The sequence below is a fragment of the Salmo salar genome, chromosome ssa12, assembly GCF_905237065.1.
Source record: "Salmo salar chromosome ssa12, Ssal_v3.1, whole genome shotgun sequence".
In the NCBI taxonomy this organism is placed as follows: Eukaryota; Metazoa; Chordata; class Actinopteri; order Salmoniformes; family Salmonidae; genus Salmo; species Salmo salar.
The window spans coordinates 56,588,197-56,605,763 of NC_059453.1; the positions used below are offsets into that span (position 1 = coordinate 56,588,197).

Sequence of the window (17,567 nt, forward strand, 5' to 3'; positions counted from 1 at the left end):
AGAAACCCTCTCAGGGAACTCCTCTGCATGCTCGTTATCCTCACCAGGGTCTTGACACGACTGCGGTTCGGAGTCGTAATGGATTTCAGTGGGCAAATGCTTACCTTCGATAGCCCCTGGCACGCTGGAGAAGTGTGCTTTTCACGGATTAATCCCGGTTTTAACTGTACCGGGCAGATGGCAGACAGCATGTATCGTGTTGTGTGGGCGAGTGCCCCATGGTGGCGGTGGGGACAACAAACACAATTGCATTTTATCGACAGCAATTTCAATGCTCAGAGACACCTTGATGAGATCCTGAGGCCCATTGTCGTGCTATCATCCGCTGCCATCACCTCATGTTTCAGCATGATAATGCACGGCCCCACATCGCATGGATATGTACACAATTCTGAAAATGTCCCAGTTCTTCCATGGATTGTATACTCACAAAACATGTCACTCATTGAGCATGTTTGGGATGCAAATATCCAGCAACTTCGCACAGCCATTGAAGGAAGAGTGGAACAATATTCCACAGGCCACAATAAACAGCCTGATCAACTCTACGCGAAGAAGATGTGCCGCGATGCATGGAGCAAATGGTGGTCACACAAGATACTGACTTGATCCACGCACCTACCTTTCTTTTTAAAAAGATATATGTGACCAACAGATGCATATTTGTAATCCCAGTCATGTGAAATCCATAAATTAGGGTCTAATGAATTTATTTCAACTAACTGATTTCCTTATATGAGTTGTAACTCACAACATTTTTAAAGATTTTGCTATGTTGCATTTATATTTTGGTTCAGTGTAAATATACACTGAGTGCATAAAACATGAACACATGCTCCTTCCATGACATAGACTGACCAGGTGAATCCAGGTGAAAGCTATGATCCCTATTGATGTCACTTGTTAAATTCACTTCAATCAGTGTAGATTAAGGGGAGGAGACAGGTTAAAGAAGGATTTTTAAGCCTTGAGACAATTGAGACATAGATTGTGCATGTGTGCCATTCAGAGGGTGAATGGGCAGGACAAAAAATGTAAGTGCCTTTGAACGGGGAAATGGTAGTACGTGCCAGGCGCACCGGTTTGTGTCAAGAACTGCAACGCCTCTGGGTTTTTCATGCTCAACAGTTTCTTGTGTGTATCAAGAATGGTCCACCACCCAAAGAACATCCAGCCAACTTGACACAAATGTGAGAAGCATTGGCGTCAACAAGGGCCAGCATCCCTGTGGAACGCTTTCGACACCTTGTTGAGTCTATGCCCCAATAAACTGAGGCTGTTCTGAGGGCAAAAGGGTGGGCAACTCAATTTTAGAAAAGTGTTCTTAATGTTTTTTTTTACACTCAGTGTAGGTGGACAATGACATTGAAGTCCCCAAATATGGCATTTTATCGTCTAATATTTGCTTGAAGAAAGTCATATGGTAGTTTTGTGGAATACATTATATCAACCAGTCTTTCAGAAAAACGAGTTTTCATTGAAAAATTATAATCATTCTAACAGCAAAGCAAAGTAATAAAATACTAAAAAGTGTTCCAGGTCTTTGTATGTTTAACTCTAGGGACAGATGTTGCTGTCTCAGACCGCTGAGTAGGACCTAGAACAATCTGGAAACACATCGAAGAGATGAAGAGAATAAATAAAGAAAGGAACAATCCTGTCAACCTCTAACAGCACAACTTTGAAGAGTGGAAATTTAGATGGGTGTGGGTGGGATAACTCCTGAGAGAGCAAAGTTTTGGGGGGAGGGGGGGGTTATGGTGCAACAGAACGTGGTTACTTCTTGTATATCATCCACTGACACAAAGATTAATCAAACAAAGGAAAATACCAATTTATTTGTTGAAAAATCACCCCGATTAACTCTTTGGTCATATCCCAGTTCACCTATTTGCTTATGGCCATGCCTACACCTAACAACTTGTTTTTTAAATTATATGAGCAAAAAATATTACATTTTATTTGGAATGGCAAGCCAGACAAAATTAAAATGGGCCTATTTAATTCAACGGGCAGAAATTATTACATTTTAAAGAATTATACTTTTCACTAAAGCCTTCAGTCATACAAAAGCTATACTTAAATCCAAACTAGTTCTCTAGCAGATTAGTAAGAATGTCTCACCAAGTATTCAAGAATGGTCTTTTTCCCTTTATTCAGATTACAACCTCTCACTTTTGGTATTTGCAAAATCTCCAAAATATCACTATTTTTAAACAAGCCATAGAAAGTTGGTTGCAATTTCAGTTTAATCTACCAGAAAAAAACAATAAATATTTCAACAAGTATTATGGTTAAACTCAAATATACTAATTAATAAAAAACATTTTTGTAAAAATGTGAAACATAACAGCACAGTTGAAAAAAATATGGCAAAAAGAAGAGATAAATGGAAGGGGTTAAGGGTATTTGAAGATAAGTCATGTAAAATATACTGTGTCCGTAAAATGTATATTTTTTATTTATTTTATTTCACCTTTATTTAACCAGGTAGGCAAGTTGAGAACAAGTTCTCATTTACAATTGCGACCTGGCAAATATAGTATGTATAAACTGGAAGTAGAAGCCTAAATGGTGTTGTCCATTAGTTTACTCCAAATAGGGGAGTGGTGGTAGGGTTAAGGAAAATAATAAAGGAAAATATACCAGTTAAAAGTTTGGACACACCGACTCATTCAAGGGTTTTCTTTATTTTTACATTGTAGAATAATAGTGAAGACATCAAAACTATGAAAGAAGACATATGGAATCATGTAGTAACCAAAAAAAGTGTTATATATATAATATATAATATAATATATTTAATATTCTTGAAAGTAGCCACCCTTTGCCTTGATGACAGCTTTGCAAACTCTTGGCATTCTCTCAACCAGCTTCATGAGGAATTATTTTCCAACAGTCTTTAAGGAGTTACCACATATGCTGAATTTTTGTTGGCTGCTTTTCCTTCACTCTGCGGTCCAACTCAGCAATTCGACCATGAAGGCCTGATTAACGCAGTCTCCTCCAAACAGTTGATGTTGAAATGTGTCTGTTACTTGAACTCTGTGAAGCATTTATTTGGGCTACAATTTCTGAGGCTGATAACTCTAATGAACTTACAGTATCCTCTGCAGCAGAGGTAAGTCTGGATCTTCCTTTCCTGCGGCGGTCTTCATGAGAGCCAGATTCATCATAGCGCTTGATGGTTTTTGCGACTGCACTTGAAGAAACTTTCAAAGTTCTTTATAATGTTCCGCAATGTCTGACCTTCATGTCTTAAAGTAATGATGGACTGTTGTTTCTCTTTGCTTATTTGAGCTGTTCTTGCCATAATATGGACTTGGTATTTTACCAAATAGGGCTATCTTCTGTATACCACCCCTACCTTGTCACAACACAACTGATTGGCTCAAATGCATTAAGGAAAGAAATTCCACAAATTAACTTTTAACAAGGTCCATCTGTTAATTGAAATGCATTGTAGGTGACTACCTCATGAAGCTGGTTGAGAGAATGCCAAGAGTGTGCAAAGCTGTCATCAAGGCAAAGGGTGGCTATTTGAAGAATCTCAAATATAAAATATATTTTGATTTGTTTAACACTTTTTTGGTCACTACATGTATTATTTCATAGTTGTGATGTCTTCACTATTATTCTACATTGTATAAAACAGTAAAATAAATAAAAACCCTTGAATGATAGGTGTGTCCCAACTTTGACTGGTACTGTACAGCTATTTAAAAAATATATGGGGAATTGGAAATTATGCAGACAATTACATTGACAGAAGCCAGATTGTATTTGCAATATTAAAGATGATCCACCCCCTAAATAAATGTAAAAAACGTATTAATCAAACAATATCTACTGTATGCACTTATTCTGTCACTCCTAGAGCTGTGACGATAAATCCATACCCATAATTTATGTTTTTTGTCCATATCGCCCAGCTCAAATCAATTCCCTTTCATCAAGCAACACTATTTTGCCCTCCATCTTGTAGTGATGGAGGGAAAGTAAGATGGAGAGAGAGTTCAGTCTGGGGGTATACGGCCAGAGACCTGGAGTTTGATTGGCTCACAGACCATACCAGCAGTAGCAGGAGAAGACGAGACCCCCACGAGACCACCGTACCCTGTACCCACACTCCAGGTGTCATCATCGCTACAAACAATGTAATCATTTTTACTCCTCATGGCCTCCTGTGTGGACCATCTAACCTACAGTATGTGTCTCGGTCTTCCATCTGTGTGGACCTTAATCAGAAGTAATGAACACCACCATCAGGGTTGATCCAAGGGGGAAGTGAAACAACAACAGGAATGGTTTCACTGAAATCCCTCAGATACGCTAAGCCCGCTCTCACACACACTCACCATCCATCAACTCCATTCAGACGCTGCCTGGCATCCCTGAACAAACTATATTCTGGAAATTGATGAAGAGGCTGCACTGTACGCAGAAATATGAACTACAATTTGGTCATATCCAAATGGTACCAAACGAGTCCTGCTTTAGGATGGAGTGAAAAAGCTTGTTTAGGAAGTTTTAGAGTACTGTTCATTCATTACGCCCACTTACGGGCTGAGTGAGTCACACACACATAGGCACATGTAGTTGAGCAGTTGTGTTAGCTGCAGTCTGCAGGAGAGAGACGCTGTACCCCAACATGCAAAGCCCAGAGATGCTGGGCTCTGCTGGCGTAGGCTGTGAATTTGCACCTCAGGAGGTGGTAGCTACAGAGCCTGCAAAACGGTAACAGATTGATGCTGACACTAAGATCTTTCCCTTTAAAAGTATGCCAAACAAAAACCATTGATTGCAAAGTTAACCAAACAACTATATGCGCAAGGACTACTTTCAACAATTTCCACAGGAACACAGGAATACATTTACTAGAGAAGACCAGTGGTGATCTAAAGTTTGGTAACAGAATAATGGTAAAATCTCCCTCTGTTCTTTATGTGACCACGTTTACCAAAAACTCTTAAATATCAACTCCGATTTAAGATTCAAAGATGTCTGCAGAAAGAATGGGGTGTCAGCTATGATATGACAGTTTGAGTTTGAAAAAATATATTTTGGAACCACAGTAAGTGAAGTGGATTAACACCAGGTAACAGAACGATGGTAACAGAATGGCATCATGGGTCCCTGATCTGTATCATACAGAAATTCATTTTTAATGAACATCATTCTCTATATGTATCCTGAATAGGTACACAAAGGAAGAAAAATGTAATATCCTCCTTTGCATGTTTATTCTAAACATGTTCCGGTTGGTCCGGACCAGACCAAATCTGTACCAATGATAGACGTCTAAGTTTCAGAAGTTTGAACAGTACAGCACAGTACACCACAGTAAAGTACAGTACAGCAGAGTAGGATAGAGTTTAATAAAGTAGAGTATAGTGCAGTACAGTTCAGTACATGAAGTAAAATATACCGTACTCCACTCTAGCGTGCTCTACTTATACTGTATTGTACAAAAGTCTACTGTACAGTAGGGATTAATATTTTCCAGGAATCTACCAAGTTTCAATACCGGGAATAATTCACATTTATCTCAAGAGTCCGGGGAAATACCACAAAAATAGGAAGTTCCCATTTAAAGTGTTTAAAACCAAGATATGGTCACTATGCCACCTGTGTCACAATGTAAAGATTTCAGAGCAAATTAAACAGATTTTTAGTAATGTAGTATATAGTGAATTGTGCGTAGGCCTATCAAATTTGTGACTGTCTGAAGAGTCAGGCACATATTTTAAAGGCTATACTGTAGGGGTTTCCTGTAATGTTTTTTAACTGTGTTCGGGTCGTGTGCAGTCCGGCAGTGTCAATTACGTGTGTGCTTTCAATTTATGGTGACCTTGTGTGAAGTAAATACACTAGGCTAAAGGCTTCCATGCGACAACCTGTTTGGATAATGTGCTATTACATGTTGTGTATTTTGTGGAACTTCATTAGTACCGACATTTTGTACATTTTGTGTAATTTAATATATATTTTGGGGGGGAAATGGGAATAGAGTGTTCCCGGGACAGTCCCGGTTACCCTTGTTAATTCCTACTGTACAGTACTAGAGGTGTAACGATTTACCGATACGCATCGGTCCCTGAGTCAAACGTTTAACCCTTTACACTAGTGGGATTTTGCCTTCATTGATAAGGCTAAATTGAATTGTTTCTTACAGAAGAAATATGAAATGCATGAGCATGTTAGCAATTGAAAGGGAACCGTTTGGAGATTATGGGAATATTATTAGACCAAAACTGAGGACACAACAGTTCACCTGACACAAGACTGAATGCAAACATTACACTTGATCTAATGTGTATTTTACATTTACTGTTCTTTTCACCGCATTTGTTGACAACAAAATCAGAGAATATTCTAGACTGCTCAATTTGGCCAGGCGGCCAGCTCTAGGAAGAGCTCTAGGATGATGGAGGCCACTGTGTTCTTGGGGACCTTCTATGCTGCCGAAATGTTTTGGTACTCTTCCCCAGATCTGTGTCTCGACACAGTCCTGTCTACATCTCAAGGAAATCAATGGAAACAGGATGCACCTGAGCTCAATTTCGAATTTCATAGCAAAGGATCTGAATACTTATGTAAATAAGGTATTTCCTTTTTTATTTTTTGCATTTTTTGCATTCTAAAACCTCTTTTCGCTTAGTCATTATGGGGCATTGTCTGTAGATTGAAGAGGGGGAAAAAATCATGTTATCCATTTTAGAATGAGGTTGTAACGTAACAAAATGTGGAAACAGTCAAGGGGTCTGAATACATTCCGAATGCACTGTATAAATTCCGGTCGTACTTTATCTAAAGCCTTTCAAAGTCAGCTATGAATACCAGGCCTGGTTTGACAAATTTTTTATAGTGTTCTATTGCTTCCAGTACTTGTCTGATATTATTTCCAATATATCGTCCATGTAAAAAACCTATCTGATTAGGATGAATAATATGCGATAATAGCTTTTTAATTATATGTGCTAAGCATTTTGCTAGAATATTTGCATCACAACACTGAAGTGTAAAGGGCCTCCAATTCTTTAAATGGACTGGATCTTTACATTTACCACCTGGGACCTGTTTCAGTAATAGTGAATCAGACCGTCTTGTTGAGTATGTGATAATCTACCATTTTTATAAGAGTGATTACATTTTTTTTTTTAAAGGTTTGGTATGCCATCCAGCCCTGGAGTTTCCCCAGACTTAAAGGCTTTAATTGCATTAAGAAGTTCCTCCTCTGTAATTTGGCCTTCACATGAGTCTTTCTGTACTTTCTTGACAAGTAAATATTTATAGTTATGTAATATTTAGCTAATGAGTGTCCTAATATCTAGCAAATATTTAGCTTCTTTGGCTACACAACTCTAGCCTCTCTCTTCCAGCTATTCCGGAGCACAATTGGCTATACGGACGCAAGACTCTCCGCTATTCCTCTTCTCGTAAAATCCCAGGAAAAACTATAGGCTACAAAATCTCTAGGAGATAATTTGTTTTTATAAGAGGCCTAATATGCTTTTCGTGTAGAGAAGCAGGCTTGCTCTTGCTAATTGCTGAATGTGAAATAGGCCTAGACCAAATGAACCTTCGCTCCGGTCTGAGGTCCCTGGCCGCCAGCGATGATAAAATTGTTGCACTGATGTTTTAAATGGTTGCACAGGACAGACATTGATGAGCACAGTGAAAAAGAAGATCCAATCAAATTGACATCCATTAGAAAAATGGATATCACTTGCCAACCACTTGAGCAATGAGACAAACAATGACATGATGTAAAAGATGTGCAGGCCAAACAACGTTTGTTGTTGAATATCTAGATGTAATTTAAATAGGAGTTTCTATATTATATATTTTTCATTAGGCTACATGTAGCCTACATTGAAGTATTATTTGCAGTTTTCACTATGACAATGAACACATCCTGAAGCACTGAATGGTCTGTGTTACCACCTTATTAATATAATTTAATTTTTATTTCACCTTTATTTAACCAGGTAGGCAAGTTGAGAACAAGTTCTCATTTACAATTGCGACCTGGCCAAGATAAAGCAAAGCAGTTCGACACATACAACAACAGAGTTACACATGGAGTGAAACAAACATAAAGTCAATAATACAGTAGAAAAATAAGTCTATATACAATGTGAGCAAATGAGGTGAGATAGGGGAGGTAAAGGCAAAAGAAAGGCCATGGTGGCAAAATAAATACAATATAGCAAGTAAAACACTGGAATGGTAGATTTGTAGTGGAAGAAAGTGCAAAGTAGAAATAGAAATAATGGGGTGCAAAGGAGCAAAATAAATAAATACAGTAGGGGAAGAGGTAGTTGTTTGTGCTAAAATATAGATGGGCTATGTACAGGTGCAGAATCTGTGAGCTGCTCTGACAGCTGGTGTTTAAAGCTAGTAAGGGAGATAAGTGTTTCCAGTTCCAGAGATTTTTGTAGTTCGTTCCAGCCATTGGCAGCAGAGAACTGGAAGGAGAGACAGCCAAAGGAGGAATTGGCTTTGGGGTTAGGCCTACAACGTGCAGTAGAATGCTTTGATCAGTTGATTGACAGGTACAGGCTATTGTAGAACAATAAACTTTCCTCTAGTGTGGATGCTCGCCAACGTTTTATAGTTACGTATAATTTATCGTTATAGTTATTGTCCTTGGCCCTTAACGCTTAAATTGGTAAATATTCCCTGCTATTTGGTTTAATTTATCATTTTGGAGGGGAAGGTTATTTGTTTTCCCCCTTCAAACGCTCGAGGAGGGCAGGTAGAAATATAGGGAGGGCCATCCATTTTAATTTCAAAGATGTGCGATTACCTCCAGGTATCCCTCAATATAAATAACATTCACTCCCTAAGCTCCCAGTGACAATTCTCATCTGGCTATACTTGCAGATAGGGGCTTACATTACATTTTACCATCAGCAATAGATTTAGTACTTTTGCTTTAAACAATAAGTGTATATGGTAATTTTTTGATATACAGGGTAAAGTTGACAATTTCATAACGAAAACAGCAATCACTTGTATGAGCCCCACTGCATGGTCGAAGAGGGAGGAGAATAGAAGCTCACTCAGTAAAAACTTTCAAACGGTCAAAACCATTTGAATTTCAGACAGGAGTGAAATCCAAAGTTGGGCTATTTATTCAGTGGCTATATCATAGCAAAATTGTTGTTAACTAGTAAGTGATGGTGATTTCAGATCAAAAGTGGGGGGACAAAAAGCCTACATTTGCATAGCCTTATATGGCTCAGCTCAGGTGCTTACATACACCATATAAGTATTTACACACAAACACAGACACACACAGAGAGAGAAATCAGTTCAGAGAGGACCAGCTCATGAGCTCCATCAGCAACAGATCTTCATTTAGAATGGAAAAAGAATGTGTTTATGCAACAAACGTTAGTGCATCTAATCTCAGCAAATTGAACCGAAACGCATCGATTCGTTCCTCTAATCAAACCATATCACACCGAATCGTTTTAAACTAAAAGCTATCGTTCCTGTATCGTATCGGAGCCCATATATCTAGATACGTATCAAATCGTCTTCAAAAGGGAAAGATGCACATCCCTAATACAGCACTGTACTGTACTGACCTATACTATACTTTTCTTTACTGTACTGGATTGGACTGTCCAAACTTGTGAAACAGACGTCTATAATTGGTTCAGTTTTGGACTGACCAAATTTCAGACTACTTTTCAACGTCCATGGATGTCTGGTGTCGGCGGTGCTCAGTGGGTGAGAGGGCTGGTTAGAGTAAATGGAAAGAGAGGGGGCTCATGGGTAGCTGTCAGTAAGAGCCGGGAGAGGTGACATTAACTAGAGAGAGAGAGGAGACAGAGAGAGAGAGAGGAGACAGCGAGACAGAGAGAGAGAGAGGAGACAGCGAGACAGAGAGAGGAGACAGCGAGACAGAGAGACAGAGAGAGAGAGAGGAGACAGCGAGACAGAGAGACAGAGACAGAGAGAGGAGACAGCGAGACAGAGAGAGGGGGGGGGGAGTTGTCCAGACCATTTTCACACTATTGCTTTGACCACCAAGTGACAGAAAGATATAGAAAACCGTTATGAGCGGAACATAGCAGTATGCCAGCGGAAGGGAGGACCGTAGCAAGTGACTACAATGAACTCCCATTGTAGCCAATACAGTTGCAGTCCTTCTGTTACAGATTTGTTTGTCATTGTGGTAACAGAATAACACGTTTTAATCAGTTAATATATCATCAACCAAATTATTATCAGTAATAACATTCATTGGTAGGTCTACCTTTACAACTGTGAACGTTCATTACCCTCCCTCATGAAGGAGAGAAATGTGAAAAAATCTGAAAATGTGGGTCTTTGTTCAGCACGAAGTGATTTTGTCAGTCTGTGACCAAGAGGAAGTGGTCTTGTTTCAATGCTTTGAAATGATTTAGTATTTTTTCAAGTTGAGAGCTCTAAATCCGGCTGAGAATATCACAGCGAAATGCAACCACAAGTGTTGGATTCGCTAGACTGTCACCTGTCTCCCAGACTCCGCTGCTCAGAGTGAGAGCAAATCAATTCTTTGTCTGGATAAGACAGAAAATGTGACACATCACTCCCTATGCAAATGTGGGGTCTGAAACCTGACACTTCAAGTCAACTCTGCTGAGTGAGTGGTAGTGGAGAGCAGACAGATGGGGCTTTCTGGCACTATAAGGCACTGGACCCTACGATGTTCACAGAGCGCTTTGTACACCAATACGTCAGTCGGAACCGGTCCAGAACCACGCAAAGAGACGAGCCACTGGGGAAGCTGTCAGTCCCTGCCTTTCAAAGACTAGCCACACAGGTACTGTACAGACGTAATATTACTACTTCACCTACTCTCCATCTCACCTCAATCGCCTCGTATTAAAAGTTCCCTCAGTGAGAGCATGACCTCTGTCTGTAAGAGAATTATTTTCTATCAGCAGTGAAATATTTACTATTTTCTCTGAAAGACTTCCCTGGGTGTGTGTTTCTGTGTTTTACAAAGTTCTCGGACTACTCTCTCTCCCTCAGCTCAGCTTAGTACTACAGTAGTGGGGTAGGTGGGCAATATCAGCATTCCTCCATGTTACAGTGAATCACTCATCAACATTTAATACACTCATCCATCCTGGCCTGCAACCTTAAATGCGCCAACCTCACTCCAAATCAACAGATAACAAAGATCAGCGAAGCCAACACATCAGGGTGCAACTTGGTGGTAAACATTCATTTAAACATTAATGGTAAAATAATACTAACAATAACAACCACCCGTTCCACTACCCCACATGGCAGGCTATGTAGGCTACCCAGGACAGGGTGGTGTAAGTCAAATCAAATCACATTTTATTGGTCACATACACATGGTTAGCAGATGTTAATGCGAGTGAAGCGAAATGCTTGTGCTTCTAGTTCCGACCGTGCAGTAATATCTAACGAGTAATCTAACGATTTCACAAGTAATCTAACAATTTCACAGAGCACTTCGTGTAACCGTGCCTACTGATTGAGAACACCCGCACCTCTCCAGTACTGCGTCATTGGGGAGGAGGGGTAACTTTTGCCTGAGGAGTCAGAGGGGGATTCCTTATTATTATTCTACAGCTACCTCGAAAGTGACTCATAGCTTTAGCTTGGCTAAATGGAAAGGATGGTACATGCACGCACGTACACACACACTCAACCACAGCTGCCTCTTCTCTGCCCAGCACAGCTCTTACTGATAGTTGCATCATTAGAAGTGGGATTAATTAAGGCACCTCACCAAGTTGATTCATTCTCTCCTCAGATAGTCTCTGCTCTCTGCTCATTAGCTTCAGGTGGTGCACTGTTCTGTTATCATCAAAAAGGTAGCACTAGCACAACACCACAGTCATTTAGTTCAAATTCAATTAATGATCTCGGGAAAGTCAATGATGATATATGAATAAAACGTCTAGCAGCGGGGGAAAAGGATGCTGTACAAGGACTGAGAAACTCAGTTCTGGTAACTTTAAAATAAGACATTACTCTAAAATGGGGGGGAAATTATGCTGAAACCATTTAAAATATAAAAGTCCTTACACATATTCCACCTCCAGAAATGAGCCCAATAACATATTATAAAAATGATTTGTAAAAATGATTTTTAACATATTGGATAATGCATATGCATGGTCCATATTATCAGAATTGCTATTAGCAATAAGCATTATCACCTGTAGCCCAACTGATGCAGCATAGTGGGTATAAATAAATAGGCTGAAGCTTGGGGTAGCCTATCTGCATTTACCCTATTGGGCTAATCATTAGCTAGATCCCAAATCCTATTGATGAACTAGTTAACTAGTTAGCATTCAATTTATGTCCCCAAAAATCATGCCGCTACCAAAAAAATCTGTTTTTAAAATGGTGCAGTTTACACAAATATAGGAGATGAGAAATAAATAAAGTAGGAATGGAAAGCTGGGATCCCCCCTTTTTAACAAAGGCTATTAAACCTGCTGTTTGTCCCACGATTGCAAAAATTGCTGTGCATTGACTGCTCATCAGATTGCATATTTCCGTGTTTTCCAAAAGTGCATGGAGTAACCAGACAAATAGAAAAAGTAGCCAGCCAGGTGGTTGAGACTTTGAGGGAAGGCGGTAGATTAGTACTCTAGTCAGAAAAACTAGTCTACTCTTTCAATTTAATTTATTGTGGCAAAAACTAAATCTAATCTGCTCTTTCAGTTTAGTTTATTGTGGCAAAAATCTAAGAAAAAAGGTTGTGTTCTGTCAAGTAAACATGGATTCCCTGTTGAGAAACATTATATAATTGCAGGAAAATGGTTTTAAAAATGCTAAATGTTCAGGGGGAGGACCTCCAAACGCCCCACCAATTTGTTTGAAGAATGAAACAGGTGTTAAACATGGGCATTGCAACACAGAAAGCAGCAGCTGACTACTCCATTGTCAACACTTTAAAGAGCAACTGCCTTTAAAAAGCAACGAATCACTTTGAAAACAGCCTATGTGAAATCGATACCACTCAGAAACAGTTGTTCTTGTCATAAATCGACTACAAAGTGTAAGTAGGATAATTTTAGTCAAAGTCAGTCTCTTCTAAAACGGTGTTTGGAACATCCGTGTGTCACAACTGATAAATTAAGGTTGGGTTTTGATTTGAAGATGTCTATTTGCCCACTAACATGGGATGAACAGCTGTGGTGATTGCTCTCTATCCAACAGCACAGACAGTGAGACAGACCTGCCAAGCAGCTCTGACTTTGTTTGCATAAGACAATACGTTGCACATTTGTTAACTTAAGAAATACTGCACTTTAGTCAGATTTGCGCAACTAAAACATCCTCGGCAAAAACTTCAAAATTAATTTCAGATTTCTTAAGTTATCTTTGATTCATTCTGGGGATTTTGAGGAGGTGAACTACTCTTTTGCGTCGACAGTTTTTTATTTGATTTATTTAACCTTTATTTAACCAGGTTGCCACGTCCTGACCATAGAAAGATGTTATTTTCTATGGTAGAGTAGGTCAGGGCGTGACATGTTTTTTTCCCTATGTTTTCTATTTCTATGTTCATGTTCTAGTTTTGTATTTCTATGTTGGGGTTTTGTTTGGGATGATCTCCAATTAGAGGCAGCTGGTCCTCGTTCTCTAATTGGAGATCATACTTAGGTAGGGTTTTTTTCCACCTGGGTTTGTGGGATTATCTTTGAGTCAGTGTATGTTTCACCTATGCGTCACGGTTTGTTGTTGTTGTCATTCAGTTTATTTATGTATTGCATTGTTTCACAGTGTAAATAAAATGTGGAACGACACACACGCTGCACTTTGATCCGCTTCTCCTTTCGACAAACGTGAAACAGGTAGGCCAGTTGAGAACAAGTTCTCACTTACAACTGCGACCTGGCCAAGATAAAGCAAAGCAGTGCGAAAAAAACAACAGGGTTACACATAAACAAACGTACAGTCAAAAACACAATAGAAAAATCTATGTACAGTGTGTGCAAATGTAGAAGAGTAGAGAGGTAAGGTAGTAAATAGGCCATGGAGGCGAAATATGCTATTTACAGATTGGCTGTGTACAGGTACAGTGATCGGTAAGCTGCTATGACAGCTGATTCTTAAAGTTAGAGGGAGATATAAGACTCCAGCTTCAGTGATTTTGCAATTCGTTCCAGTCATTGGCAGCAGAAAACTGGAAGGAAAAGCGGCCAAAGGAAGTGTTGGCTTTGGGGGTGATCAGCGAAATATACCTGCTGGAGCGCGTGCTACGGGTGGGTGTTGCTATGGTGACCAGTGAGCTGAGATAAGGCGGGGCGTTACCTAGCAAAGACTTATAGATGACCTGGAGCCAGTGGGTTTGGCGACGAATATGTAGTGAGGGCCAGCCAACGAGAGCATACAGGTCGCAGTGGTGGGTAGTATATGGGGCTTTGGTGACAAAACGGATGGCATTGTGATGGACCACATCCAGTTTGCTGAGTAGAGTGTTGGGGGCTATTTTGTAAATGACATCGCCGAAGTCATGGATCGGTAGGATAGTCAGTTTTACGAGGGTATGTTTGGCAGCATGAGTGAAGGAGGCTTTGCTGCGAAATAGGAAACTGATTCAAGATTTAATTTTGGATTGGAGATGGTTAATGTGAGTCTGGAAGAAGAGTTTACAGTCTAACCAGACACCTAGGTACTTGTAGTTGTCCACATATTCTAAGTCATAACCGTACAGAGTAGTGATGCTAGTTGGGCGTGAGGGTGCGGGGCAGCAATCGGTTGAAGAGCATGCACTTTGACAGTGTCTCTTGGAGGACAAACATTAACCAAGCGCAGAATCGGTCATTAAACACACATCCAAGACTGAAATCTAGTTTATCTAATGAGCAACAGAAAATAACACACGTACCAATCGGAGTATTCAGTGGCTCTTTAATCAAATCAGTAGGCCTATATCAATATGTTTAATAATACCAAATATCATGACATTAGCTTTTATACCCTTCAATCTGTTATCACTTCAAAAAGAGCTGTTTGTTGGTGAACAAAACCATCAATAGGCTACACTGACAAGTCACTTTAGCAGTCACTGAATCCTAGGAAAAATACAAACTAGATTTTTGGTTCGACAGCTTTGATAAACTAGTCAACATTGTTGTTTGGTTGCCAATCAAAGCACAGTAAATAGCCTATGTGCCTGGCTGGCTATAGCAGGCCTATGAAACACGAAAGAAAATAAATGAAAGTGCAATAAAAAACAAAAAAGGGATTTTAACTCATCATCACTCCTTGCTTTACATGGCAGTAGGAAGCTCTCTCATCCATTTATATGCAGATGATACAGTCTTATACTCAGCTGGCCCCTCCCTGGATTTTGTGTTAAACGCTCTACAACAAAGCTTTCTTAGTGTCCAACAAGCTTTCTCTTCCCCTTAACCTTGTTCTGAACACCTCCAAAACAAAGGTCATGTGGTTTGGTAAGAAGAATTGCCCTCTCCCAATCCGGTTGTGATTACTACCTCTGAGGGTTTAGAGCTTGAGGTAGTCACCTCATACAAGTACTTGGGAGTATGGCTGGACGGTACACTGTCCTTCTCTCAGCACATATCAAAGCTGCAAGCTAAAGTTAAATCTAGACTTGGGTTTCCTGTATCGTAATCGCTCCTCTTTCACCCCAGCTGCCAAACTAACCCTGATTCAGATGACCATCCTACCCATGCTAGATTACGGAGACATAATTTATAGATCAGCAGATATATGGGTGCTTTCGAGTAGCTAGATGTTCTTCACCATTCGGCCATCAGATTTGCCACCAATGCTCCTTATAGGACACATCACTGCACTCTATACTATTCTGTAAACTGGTTATCTCTGTATACCTGTCGCAAGATCCACTGGTTGATGCTTATTTATAAAACCCTCTTAGGCCTCACTCCCCCCTATCTGAGATATCTACTGCAGCCCTCATCCTCCACATACAACACCCCTTCTACCAGTCACATTCTGTTAAAGGTCCCCAAAGCACACACATGCCTGGGTCACTCATATTTTCAGTTCACTGCAGCTGGTGACTGGAACGAGTTGCAACAAACACTCAAACTGGACAGTTATATCTCAATCTCTTCATTCAAAAAGTCAATCATGGACACTCTTACTGACAGATGTGGCTGCTTTGCGTGATATATTGTTGTCTCTACCTTCCTGCCCTTTGTGCTGTTGTCTGTGCCCAATCATGTTTGTACCATGTTTTGTGCTGCTACCATGTTGTGTTGTTGTCATGTTGTGTTGCTACCATGCTGTGTTGTTGTCATGTTGTGTTGCTACCATGCTGTGTTGTCATGTGTTGCTGCCTTTCTATGTTGTTGTCTTAGATCCCTCTTTATGTAGTGTTGTGTTGTCTTGTCTCTCTTGTCGTGATGTGTGTTTTGTCCTATATTTATGTTATTTTTATATTTTTTTAAATATTTTTTAATCCCAGCCCGCGTCCCCACAGGAGGTCTTTTGCCTTGTGGTAGGCCGTCATTTTTAATAAGAATTTGTTCTTAACTGACTTGCCTAATTAAATAAAGGTTAAAAATAAAATAAACATGGGATATGTAAATTCACTCACAGGTGATGAAGAACCAATATGCTCTCCCTCCTCCGTGACAAGAAAAGTAACTGCAGCCAATCAGAGCACACAAAAAGAATACAGGTACAGAGAGGCAGGACAGACAGCAGACTGTGTCCCTGTCATTGCTCGCTTTGTGAAAGACACTAGATCACTAGAAGATGCATATAGTTTATCTAGCGGGAGAAGGCTATATAGACTAGCGAATTGAAACTCCACATAAATTACTGCAGTGGAAACACAAAATAATTAATGACTAATGTTTAGTTAACATCAGTGAGCATATGAAAGGTATATTTTCTTCACTCTGCGGTCCAACTCATCCCAAACCATCTCAATTGGGTTGAGGTCGGCTGATTGTGGAGGCCAGGTCATCTGATGCAGCACACTATCACTCTCCTTCTTGGTCAAATAGCCCATAGACACAACCCGGAGGTGTGTTGGGTCATTGTCCTGTTGAAAAACAAATGATAGTCCCACTAAACGCAAACCTGATGGGATGGCACTGCAGAATGCTGTGGTAGTATGCTGGTTAAGTGTGCCTTGAATTCTAAATAAATCACTGACAGTGTCACCAGCAAAGCACCATCACACCTCCTCCTCCATGCATCACGGTGGGAACCACACATGAAGAGAACATCCGTTCACCTACTCTGTGTTGCACAAAGACACAGTGGTTGGAACCAAAAATCTCAAATTTGGACTCATCAGACCAAAGGACAGATTTCCACCTGTCTAAATGTCCATTGCTCGTGTTTCTTGGCCCAAGCAAGTCTCTTCTTCAACATCTTACAGTTGATGTTGAGATGTGTCTATACTTGAACTATATGAAGCATTTATTTGGGCTGCGATATGAGAGAGATTGCAAGAGAGTACGAGACCGAGAGACATCGCAGAGATAAAGGTAAAGAGAGTGAGGGATCGTCTGTGTGGAAGGATGGCACGCAGGCCAAGCAGCAGCAGTGTAACTACTTGAAGG

The 17,567-nt window shown here is 40.1% G+C and overlaps 1 protein-coding gene across 1 annotated transcript in view; it reads right to left on the reverse strand.

Moving 5' to 3' along the window:
• Window positions 1-17,567, reverse strand: part of LOC106565330 (receptor-type tyrosine-protein phosphatase gamma) — a 305,168-nt gene that overhangs the window by 237,904 nt on the left and 49,697 nt on the right. The gene's annotated exons all lie outside the window — the stretch shown is intronic.